We start from the raw sequence: 12,389 nt of genomic DNA on the forward strand, positions 1-12,389 counted from the left end.
GATGCAACAGAATCACACGATACAGTTGTTCCTGGACAGCTTTGGGGGAAAGCATAGAAGTTTGTTTAAAATCGCCTGCTTGCCCATTTCTTCTGTGGGTTGTGTGGTAGGTACTAGGGATGTGCAAGGTCCAGCGTTCAGCTGGCTTGGCAGCAGGCAGCAGCAGATTAGCGCAGAGGCAGAGGCGGCACCTGCCTATGGCGGCAAAAATTGAGGAGTGGCGTCTCCTCAAATTTTGCTGTGCCTCTGCGGAAGCAGCAAGGGGCAAGAGGAAAGTCCCACTCCTGCCTCTTTTACTACTTCTTTTTTTAAAGCTGCGGCGGTGGCAATAGTCGCGGGGTGGGGGGCGTGAAAGGAAAATCCCCCTCCTTTGCTTTTTTTTAAAGGCAGGGCAGCAGCAGCAGCTGCTGCAGGGAGGGGAGTGACCGGATGTGGGGAAAGTTCTCTCCTTTTGTCCTCTAAAAGGCTGGCAGCGGCGGGATGGGGTGTAGCAGCAGCTGGCTTCCGGGGGGGGGGGAGGCGAGAGTCCCCCCTCCTTTTTTACCTCTCTTTCTTTCTCTCCAACATATTTGGATGGTTGTAGCATAATGAAGACGCCAGGAGCAGAAACTTTTGTACACGTCTACTACCATTGCCATATTTACCCAAATCAAAAAGTCAACTCCCTTAAAAAGTAGGTTAACTACACTTATACCTGCATTTACTCAAAAGGAAGGGGACTCTGAATTTAAGATGACCTCCTGATTTCTAATATCAAAAAACTTGGGGGGGGGGGGAGAACCTAGTCTTGGATTCAGGTAAACACAGTACAACTATTTATCGTATATATACCGCCTGATATATACATCTCTAGGTGGTGTACACAATCCAAGTTACAATATATAAAATAAGACAAAACATTTTCACAGAACAAACACAATTCACAGAGTGAAACAATTAAAAAAATTCACAGGATAAAAACAATGCAACAGTTTAAAATTAGTTGTAATTAAAAGCCTGAGAAAACAGGTGTGTCTTAAGGGTCTCTTTAAAAGCAATCCAATAGGCCCTGGGGCAGGGCTTTATTTATTTATTTATTTATTTATCATATTTTTATACCGCCTGATATGTACATCTCTAGGCGGAGTACAAAATTTAAGAGTCACCAATTAAAATACAGGACATAATAAAAATAGAATAAAATAGTTATTAAAACAAGTTTTTGAAATTATTAAAATTTTATGTACCACTTTTCTCCTAAAATGTTCTCAAAGTGGTATACATTGAAAAACAACAATAAAGTGGTTCCCCATCCTCAAAAGGCTCACAGTCTAAGAAGAACTACAAGACCAACAACCACCACTACAGCAGGGCTGCACAACTTCAGCCCTCCTGCAGATGCCGGCCTACAACTCCCACAATCCCTTGCTATTGGCCACTCTGGCTAGGGATTATGGGAGTTGCAGTCCAAAAACAACTGGGGGCAAAGTTAAGCAGGCCTGCACTACAGGAATGCTTGGTGGCCAGATTTGGCTTTAAAAAAAGCCAAATTCTGGCTTACGGCCCATTTGACCCACGAGTATACCCCTTAGGTTCTGGCAACTCTGCAATGCTGTGCTGGGGTTGAACAGAGCCAGCTGCTCTTCCCTTGCACAATACAAGAGAATCACCACTTTGAAAAGCATCTCTGTGCTTAGTTAGAAATAAATGACTCAGTGGGCTCTGGTCCACAAAAGCTTATGCCATGATGTGGATCACGGCCCAGGCTTTGACTCTTCTAGTGCGCAAGATCAAGATAAGCCCTCTTGTCTCCAGGCTACCAGCCCACTCTGTCATCTGTTTGCACACTCTTTCTAGCAGACTCTGAGGCCACACTGCAAAAAAAAACCCCACAAACCTTTCCTAACAAGACAGAGGAAAGGGCAGCAGACAATGTCATGCAGTTAGCAGCAAGAGACTGAGGAGACAGAGGTGAACAAAGGTGCTCTTCATTTGGTATCTGAATCTGGCACACGAGGGCTGCATTATATACGCTGTTTGATCCTGCACAGAGCAGGACCATGTGAATGCAAAAGAGAAGGTGATTCGCACAAAGATAAGCACCAGGGAACCCAGCCTTGCAGAAAGCCAAATGTGGCTGACAGGTCAGGTTTGACAGCTTTCGCCCACAGAACACACACCTTACTGAAGGAGCGGTTCATCATGCTTGGAAACACCTCATAAGTATCACCAGTGTGCATCCAAGAGGCTGAGAAATAAAACAAAAATATTTTTTAAAGGCACTTGAGGAAAAACTGCCTCTTGATTTGGCATGCCCATCACTGATTCTGGAACATTTCATGGTATATGAAAGTGGACTGCAGCTGCTAAAGAGCAGGAATATAGCCCAATCCTGTGGATATTTACTCAGGTAAGTGTCACTTAAAAGTAAAGTGTGCTGTCGAGTCGGTGTCAACTCCTGGCGACCACAGAGCCCTGTGGCTGTCTTTGGTAGAATACAGGAGGGGTTTACCATTGCCATCTCCCACACAGTATGAGACTATGGCTTTCAGCATCTTCCTATATTGCTGCTGCCCGATATAGGTGATTCCCATAGTCTGGGAAACATACCAGCGGGGATTTGAACCAGCAACCTCTAGCTTGCTAATTAAGTCATTTCCCTGCTGCGCCATTAGGTGGCTAAGTCCCACTTACCTGAGTTCGATGGGCCAAGTAAATGTGCATAGGACTGCAGCATTAGGAGCCAAAGAGCATTAGTTGGAAGAGCACAAACTTGGTTCAAAGAGCCCATGTAGTGCAGTCAACAGAGCACTTTGAACGGGACTCCAGTCCTCGCTTGGCCCTAAAACCGACTGCCTTAGGCAAGTTCCTATTTCTTGACCTAACCTACCTCACAAGATAGCTGTGAGGTTACACATCAGATAACCCCTGTAATAATCTTGACTTCCAGAGTTCCTTGGAGGAAAGGCAGGATACAAATACTGGACAATGTGCGAATCTCATCTAAATCAGGGGCCCACTGGTTGACTCTGGATAAACCACCATCTCTCGCCCTCAATACCTCAATTGTAAAATGAGTTCTCATGACCAGGACACCACCGATTTGCTTGCCATGGTGAGCTTGGTTCCAGCTGGGGGGGCGGGGCAGGGGGAGAAGACAGTCCCTCGCAGTCTTACTGAATTTTCAAAGGCTTGGAGCTCCTCCATAGCACAGCACGATGTCCCTCCCCACAATTCCAAGCCCAAGAGCAGGGCCAGGGCTCTCCTTGTCACACTGAGCAAAGAGGCACCTTTCAAAATGGCGATTCTCTTATATTTAGCACGGGAAGAGCAACTGGCCCTATCTAGCCCCAGCACTGCTGGTGTCTACTTTGCTTCTTTTTAGACTGTGAGCCCTTTAGGGACAGGGATCCATCTTATTACTTTATTATTGTTTTCTCTGTGTAAACCACTTTGGGAACTTTAGTCGAAAAGCAGTATATAAATATTTGTATGTATGTATGCATGCTTTGGAGATGCTCTGGATAACCCAGAAGTGAAATATGAAATGGATAAGTTGTAGTCCTCCTTAGATCTAGGGAGGAGAGCTGGTAGATCACCTTCAATCTTTCAATTTACTTCTGGAGATGCACCAAGCATGTTAAAGGTGCAGCACAAGACAGGTGCTAGAGCTTGGGGGGGGGGGCGGGGGACTACCCCCAAATTTATACTGCATGCCTCAGCACATTTCCTTTGGCTATAGGAACCAGCCCCAAAACTGAGGAACCAAAATGCTCTCTGCTCCATTGGGGTGGGAGGGCATAGATCACTTGCCACTAGCAATGCCCCTTGCTCCATGGGGCGGGGCAGGGCAGACTTGCTGCCTTGCTTGCCCCTGTCTTGCTTGTTCACTTCTTCCTTGGCTGTGTCCATCTGGCTCAAGCAGGCAATGGACAAATGTGAGTAGAGGGGAAGTCAGCAAGCAAGGCGGGGCTGAGTGAGGAACAAAGGAAGTTGCCATATACTGAGTCAAACCATTGGTCTATCTAGCTCAGTACTGTCTACCCAAACTGGCAGCGGCTTCTCCAAGGTTGCAAGCAGGAATCTCTCTGATGTCAGGGAGGGAACTTGTTGCTCCTCCTCTTCCTGGTTACATCTTAAGAACAGCCCTGCAGGATCCAGCACCCCATTTCCCACAGTGACCCACCAGATGACTCTGAGAAGCCCACAGACAAGAGGTGAGGGCATGCCCTCTCTCCTGCCGTTGCTCACCTGCAACTGGTATTCAGAGGCATCTCGCCTCTGAACCTGGAGCCATCAAGACTAGCAGCCACTGATAGACCTGTCCTCCATGAATCTGTCTAAGCCCCTTTTAAAGCCATCCAAGCTAGTGGCCATTATCACCACATCCCCGTTCCAGCAAAACCCTGTGGTTGGCAAATTCGCAGTTGGCAAGGCACTGAAATGAATGGGAAACAGGGGTGTTAGGGGAAACGCAATCAAAAACATCCCCAAGTAAAAGGAAAAATGCTTTTTTTAAAAAAAATCGGCAAAAATCCCTTAATATCGTCAAGGGTCACCAGGAGGAATGAGCAGATTGAACCTCTGAAGCCCCAAAATCACTAAAAAAAACCACCCCAAAACACTAAAATATCTCACCAACTGCAGATACTCAGGTTGGCAAGACCAGTCACAATATTTCATTTGCGGATACTTAAAACAGCAGTTGGTAAATATTTACCGAGGGATGACTATAATCTGTCATCTCCCACATTAGTACAAGAGCGTAGTGCCAGATAGGGCCAGAGTATTTCACTTCCAACTACCAGCTGCGTATTTCGGGTGGAAATTGTATGCATGTGGAAGTTTGCGAATGAAAAAACCACTCCCTGCATTCGTCCCTGGCCTTTGAGAGGATAAAGTTGGGTGTGAAGCTGCAATATATTTCAAGGGGATGCTATATTTCAGGGGTTCTCAACCTTGGGTCCACTGTTTCCTCTAAGAGGGATTCCCAGATATGGTTGAGTACAACTCCCAGAATCCCTAGCTGCAGTGGCTTTTGCTTAGGGATTATGGGAGTTGTAGTCAACAACAACTGGGAATCCTTCTTAGAGGGAACACTGCTTGGGTCCCCAGCTGTTTTTGGACTACAGATCCCATCACCCCCAGCCACAATGGCTAAAAGCCAAGCTTGAGAACTCTTGACGTGTCAAAGTCAACATAATATAGCTGGTGATGGGATCCATGCAGCAAAGATAGTTTAGATATATGCTTTTGATGAACCTTCCAGGTTTGAGGAGTTCTTTACTAAAAAGGTACAGCTATACATATTTATTTATGAGTAGCTCCACTGATCTTAGTGGGAGTCATCTCGGCTATGTGAGGATGTTTCTCCCAAATCATTTGGAAACATTCATAGCATACAACTGTATTTTTTACACAATCCTCTCTATCGGTACAGGGCACATTGATAAGCATTTGCTCCTCTTTCAGCCCTCACCCAGGGCTGGTTCCAGATTTTAGGGCCATATCATGGGACACCTCACAAATCACTCACCCCACCACCTCTCAATGGCTATGGGCACAAAGGTGGTCTCAGAGAGCAGCAGGGGGCCCTTTTAAGGGCACAGACCCCTTGCCAGTTGCCCAATGATGCCGACACTGTGTCTTAAGGAGGACATTGTAGAACTGGAAAAGATGCAGAAGAGGGCAACCAAGATGATCAGGGGCCTGAAGCACTTTCCTTATGAGGCAAGGCTATAGCATCTGGGGCTCTTTACTTTGGAAAAGAGCAAACTACAGGGAGACATGGTAGAGGGGTATACAATTATGCATGTAGGAGAGTGAGTGGACACAGAAAGAAATCTCTCCCTCTCTCACAACACCAGGGGTCATCCCATGAAACAGAAGGCCAGGAAATTTAGGACCAACAAAAGGAAGTACATCTATGGAATTCTCTGCCAGGGAATGGGGTGATGGCCACTAGTTTGGATGGTTTTAAAAGAGTTTTAGACAAACTCATGGAGGACAGGTCTATCAATGGCTACTAGTCTGGCAGCTATAGGCCACCTCCAGCCTCAGAGGCAAGATGTCTCTAAATAACAGTTGCAGGGAAGCAACAGCAGGAGAGAGGGCATGCCCTCACCTCTCGTCTGTTGTTTTCCCAGGGGCATTGGGTGGGCCACTGAATGAAACAGGATGCTGGACTAGATAGGCCTTGGGCCTGATCAGCAGGGCTTTTCTTAAGTTCTAACAGAGGACTAGAAACAAGGCCTTTTTGGCTGCAGCCTCTCAGGTTTAGAACTCCTTCCCAGAAGAGCTCCTTAGCAATCACCACTATTTGGTAGGAGGCTAGTGATCTCTCACACTAGGGTTCTTCTTAGCCCAGGTGCACTAGAAACAGTCAGACTGGAGACTGCTCCCCATTCACCCAACCCCTTTCACCATCTGAAGATGTGTGTTGCAGGTAATCTATGCTCTGAGCCAGAGTGACAGACCCCTGCCCTTGGGGGATGGAAACATTCTAAGTTAGGTATACACAAGATGGTAACTTAGCAAAAATGTTTGTGCAGTTATTTGCACAGCTGATTCCAAACCTTCAGAATTTAGGAACTGCCTTGACCAAAGTCTACCTAATTCAACAATCTTATCCCCATGAGACTCGCCAGATGCCTCTCAAAGTCATAAGAGGGGCATTTAGGCATTAGTCTTCCCTTGTTATTTGTCTCCAGAATTTGTTATTTAGAGATAGACTGTCTCTGTATACAGAGGTCCCATTTAACTCTCTCATGTCTAATAGTTATAACAGACATAATTTATTGCGTCCCTACTTTTTTTGTTATATCCCACTGAGCCCCTTTCTATCTAAATTAAATGCAAAACTCCTTTGATTTTAAATATTGCTAGTCAACCATTAGTGAATGTTTCACTGTAGCTGTTCATGCATGTGCCTATCAAACCAAACACAGTGTACCCAACATTCTAAGTGTTTGTTCTAATTCTTTATCCAAACTTCTCGGCAATATTTTGCTTTCTGAGCATACCCCTCATATTTCCCTTCTCTCTTCCCAAAAGCATCAACTCCATTTATCCCTTTTCAGAAATGCAGATCAGAACGCTTCCAATATTTTCAAAATGCCCCTCTACACTTTTAAATCAGTAAGCTCTTCAGAAAATATCATCAGATGATATCTATCCTTCCTGAACTTCCTAGACCATGTAGTTCCCGAGTTTGGTGGACAGGAATAGCTGCTTCACTCATATTCCCTCCCCATCAGCATGTAATGAGGCTGAGTGGAATTCAGCAAGACAAACATTCTGCTTCTTAGGATCCTGCAGCAGCTGTGTTCTGAGTGGTTTTATTCACAGGGAAGGGATTTAACCCTCACCAGGGTAGATTTGCTTTAAATCAAATTAATTTAAATCATGATTTAAATCACTTCACTGAAGGACTCAATTTTAATGTTTAAATCACGAAGGAAGGTTCTATTTAATCGTCATTTTCTAATAAAGGTACATTCTTGTTGACTAACATACCTTAATACATATTCAGGGATAGATTTAGGTTTAATTTTTAGAAGGTAGGTACACACTATAGTAGGTACATACATCTCATAACACTGTTTCATTTGGGCAACCAGGCCTTGCATTTCTTTATTGCACTGTTTGCATTTTGCACACATGCCCGTCTTATCCACAGGCACAGAGACTTCAATAACATATTCCCAAATGGGGTGTCTCTTACGGCCTGCTGCCTTGATAGGTGTTTCCCTTCTGCAATAGAAGATACGCTTGGAAAACATTTCCTCAGCACTTCATGAATATGTACTTGTTCACTGTTGGTTTCACTTTCTCTTCCCCTCCCAGATCCTTTGCATTTATATCCAGACAGACTTTTCCTCCTTGCTCAGATCTAATCTATCCCTCAAAATCCTCTATCATTCATTGGCCTTCTTTAGCCCAATTCAGACATTCAGATGTCTGTACAGTTGTACACATGTTTATGTGAATGACTGTACCTGTATTCATTTAAAAAGTGAACCTGGATACAGGCCCTTCAAATGCATGGTACAGATAAGAAGTGTACTTCTGTACCTACATTCAGCAAAACATGTGAATGACTACACCCGTGTACAGATCTGTACCTGTGTAGTATACTGTATACTCATGCGAGTGTTGAACATAATGTGTGAATGGGCCTAATGTCTTTGCACGGGGTGGGGGGGAGGGAAGGGATTGACTGTGTGTGTACTCTATGTATACCACCTGCAGAACAGGGTTCATCAGATCTGATCTTTCACCCCCATATACTGCTGTTAACATGTTCACAGAATATAATTAGAAGCTATGATTAACATTCATTATGTTATCTTTGACCTAGGTTCTTTTTTAATGAATTTTTTAAAATTAAAATCCAAATTAAAATTTTAAAATCCAATTTTAATTATCTTTTAATCATCAAGTTTTTTCAGCTCTGGCCCTCAGAAGAAATTGGAGTGAATAGTACCCTATTTGAGAAAGGGGAAAAAATAATAAAACTTCATGTTCGGTGTTCTGCAACCCCATGTTCCAAATCAAGCCCAACCTTAATGCAGCTACGGGTGCTGTGGTTTCATCCACCCCGTTCACAATATTGTTCAAAATGGCAGTTTATACTAATAAGGATATTGCCAATCTCTACTGCATTGCATGGAAACTGAAAATATTATGCATTTATAATGCTAGGCGTCAAACAGATCCTACAAAATGCTGTTGTAGTCATGTGATCACTCTTTTTGTCTCTAGATGCTTAGACCAGAATCTGTTTTTTCCAGTTTTTTGCAGGAAAGGAACATAGTGGCTGAACACACGATATATTTTCTGTACTAGTAAGAGCTCAAAGTCTCACTTTTCTCAATAATGCTAAGTTGAGGTGGGGCGGGGGGTAAACAGTACCCCAAGGATACTGTATAAATGTACTGTATCAATCTAGTTTGTTGGGAACAAATATCCCAAGTTATTAAAACTGGGAGTTGTATTAAGCATTAAACCAACTGCAAAGCAAAAAATTAACACCTTATTTACTGTTCAAATCTACTATTCAAGCAAAATTTACAGCGTTGGAGACTCTCTCACTATGACCCAGTTCAGACCTCATGGTGCACCGACTCCCAAATCACAGCTGTATGATCAAGAACACCCCATAGCTTGCATGCTCCTACACTTCTCTTCTCTTCCCCCTCTCATCCACAGTTTGCTACAACTTAGGGGTTTTGGGCACTCAAAATGAGCAAACTACTAATCAGAACTGTCTCCAAACCATGGCTCCAAACCATGGTTTGCAGATCCCTTTCAAACCAGGGTTTCAGTGCCTGGTTTCAAAGGATTTCATGGTTAACAGTAACCATCATTTGTCCAATCTGCACATAACTACTTTATTAGCTGCCCCATAACAAATTGTTTTTTGGGCAGCTAACATTATGACAAATAAACATCTCAAACCATGGATGCAAGGGAAGGAACATGTAGGCCAGGGTTTGACAATGTAACTGTGTGCCTAGAACAAGATATTCAGAGTTATTTAATGAAATCTTTATTTGTTCTAGACAGCCAAGTTTCTATTCCAAGTATGATACCTGTCAAGAGGATAAAGAGAAGCCCATTCACCTCCCCGCTACAATGTCTGTCACTAAGTCCGGTAATTCTGTCAAGTGTCCATTTCTGGCTTGCTCCTAGAGTCAAAGAAAATAGGTCAAGGCCTGTGGTAGGCCTGAAATGGAGGAGGAAGCAGAGGGAGGTGCACACGAGACCATGGTTTGATGATCGGGCTCCAGGATATCCAAAATAGGCTTCAGAATCAGCTTTGGAACGCATGCCATGCTCAGCAGCACCAAGTTATCATAGACTATCAAAAACTGCAGCTATGCTTCAACTCTCCTTATCTTAGCAAATCAATACCCAATGCTATTTCTAGACCGGTGATGTTTGGGTAGCTGAGAGAGCAAGGGTGGAATATTCCGTGCATGCATATGCCACACAAGCCTGGCAACTGCTTTTCATAAGAAAAAGCAGTTGGGGAAAGGGAGAGGATGCCTAATTTTTCTTCTGCCTAACAGTTTCCCACTACAAATTGAGCTTCCCAGCTGCTCTTTCATCACTGGACTCCAATGTGTATTTGATGTGGCAAATGAACATTTCCAATGCTGTCGAAGGAAACTAGTTTGGGGTGGCGGGATCTGGAAAAGAGAAGCCACAGGTTAAGCCTCCTGTCTTCTCTGCTTCAAATCCCCCTCTATCCTTGGAAAAGCAGCTGTTAGGATTTGGTCCCATATATTTGCATACACTATATAATTCTGGGTTTTGTTTTTAAAGACCATTGAGATTTATAATTTCAATTATCAAACCATAAGGGAAATTATTCTTTTATTTTTATATCCTGTCTTTCAGCATAAAACATGCTTTGCGATCCATCACAACTGTACCCCAAATCTTCCACCAAGGATCTCAAGCTGTCTCCCTCTGCTGCTAAGTCAGCCAATCAAGGACAAGCCTGCTTAGTTTCAACAATAGATCATTTCATGGACCTTAATGATCTCAGATTCAATTCTCTGAGAATAACGCTCGCCCCCAAATATGAATCATCATATAATTTGGGTAACTTAAAGTGAAACTAGATGGCAGCAAACAGGGTCTAGGAACCCAGGTAATCATATTTTAAACTTTTATTTTATTCTATATCACAACAGCAGAAAATCAGCATATAACCAAAACACAGTATATACAGGAAAAAAGCCATCCACTAAATGTGTGGGCCATTATGCTGATCTGGACTATGGCTAGCAGCAAATTAACATTTCATCTTTTTCCTTCCTACAGGCCAATATTCCTGAACATAATGGTGAAGAGACTAAAACAAACAACAATAAATGGGACATTAATGCGATAAATAAATAGTATTGTACATTTCGGAAATGACAAACATCTGTTTGTTCACATCAGTATAAACACATGTCCCCAGAGCATTCTCTTTTGAGCTCTTGCTACAAGAACTGTTCAATTTGTTCACATTTAGAAAGTCCTAGGACCAATGCAACCAATGAATTAGAGTAAGCAAGCTGACCTCCATAACTGGACAAGGCATTGTTGAGCAACAGCAAGTAAATTTGTAGCTAGCTTTTATAGCAGGGGTTCTCAAACTTGAGTCCGTCCCCAGATGTTGCACTACAACTCCCATAATCCCCAGCCACATGGCCAGGCCATTGTGGCTGGAGATTATAGGAGTTGTAGTCCAACATCATCTGGGGATGGACCCAAGTTTGAGAACCCACATCTTATAGGATAGGAAGGAGCAAGCCACCATTTCTGTGCCACAAAATGGAGGCAGAGATTTGAGAAATGGAGGTGATAAGTCATGTGTGCGCGCGCGCACACACACACACACACACACACACACACGTTTAAACATTTATCTTGGAATCCTAGTTAGACCAAACCAGAGGACAGGAAGAATAAAAGGAACACACATTACTGTATTTCCTCACTAGTTTTTTCCAAGTTCCTTGATGCTAGAAATCAAGGGGTCATCTTAAATTCAGAGTTGTATTCTGTTTGGGTAAATACAGTATGCATAGAGTACACACATGACTGTGTCTCCCATGCAAATCACCGCCTTCCTTGTTATACAGTACATGAGCCAATGGGGGTGTTCGATACCACTGGAAGGGACAAATGCTCACTGTCGTTTCTGACAAGGTCTACACCCCTAGGGATGGTAAACAGGTATTCACATTGCAATACTTTTAGACTTCCGTGCGTTACCAAGCTTTTATTATCCTGACCATTAGGCTTGCAGTGGCCAAATTTGCAATGATGTTTAAAAGCTTTTAAAAGATTTACTAACAAGAAGGGAGTGCTTTGTGTCCTAAACATTCTCTGGTTTCTCAGGCTGAGGCAGTGTCTAGGAGTGCTCTTTATCAGCTTCAGCCGATACTGGCCCCATCCACCCCCAGCACAGTACCTCCAGTGACTGTTGCTGGTGTCTATCTTGTGTTTCTTTTTAGATTCTGAGCCTTTTGGGGACAGATATCCATCTTATTATTTGTTATTTCTCTGTGTAAACCACCCTGAGCCATTTCTGGAAGGGCAGTATAGAAATCGAATGAATGAATGAATGAATGAATGAATGAATAAATAAATAACCAGATACGTCCTTTTCTGGAGACAAATGACCTTAAAACAATGGTACATATGCTGGTAACCTCTAGGCTTGACAACTGTAATGCATTCTACACGGGGCTGCCTTTGTACGTAGTTTGGAAACTACAATTGGTACAGAATGCAGCAGCCAGATTGGTCTCTGGGTTTATCTGAAGGGACCATATAACACCGACTTTGAAAGAACGGCACTGGCTACCAATATGTTTCTGAATGAAATACAAAGTGCTGGTTATTAC

The 12,389-nt window shown here is 43.4% G+C and overlaps 1 protein-coding gene across 2 annotated transcripts in view; it reads right to left on the reverse strand.

Moving 5' to 3' along the window:
- Positions 1 to 12,389, reverse strand: part of SCARB2 (scavenger receptor class B member 2) — a 52,536-nt gene that overhangs the window by 32,021 nt on the left and 8,126 nt on the right. The gene's annotated exons all lie outside the window — the stretch shown is intronic.

The sequence above is a fragment of the Hemicordylus capensis genome, chromosome 5 (genome assembly GCF_027244095.1).
Source record: "Hemicordylus capensis ecotype Gifberg chromosome 5, rHemCap1.1.pri, whole genome shotgun sequence".
Taxonomy (NCBI): domain Eukaryota; kingdom Metazoa; phylum Chordata; class Lepidosauria; order Squamata; family Cordylidae; genus Hemicordylus; species Hemicordylus capensis.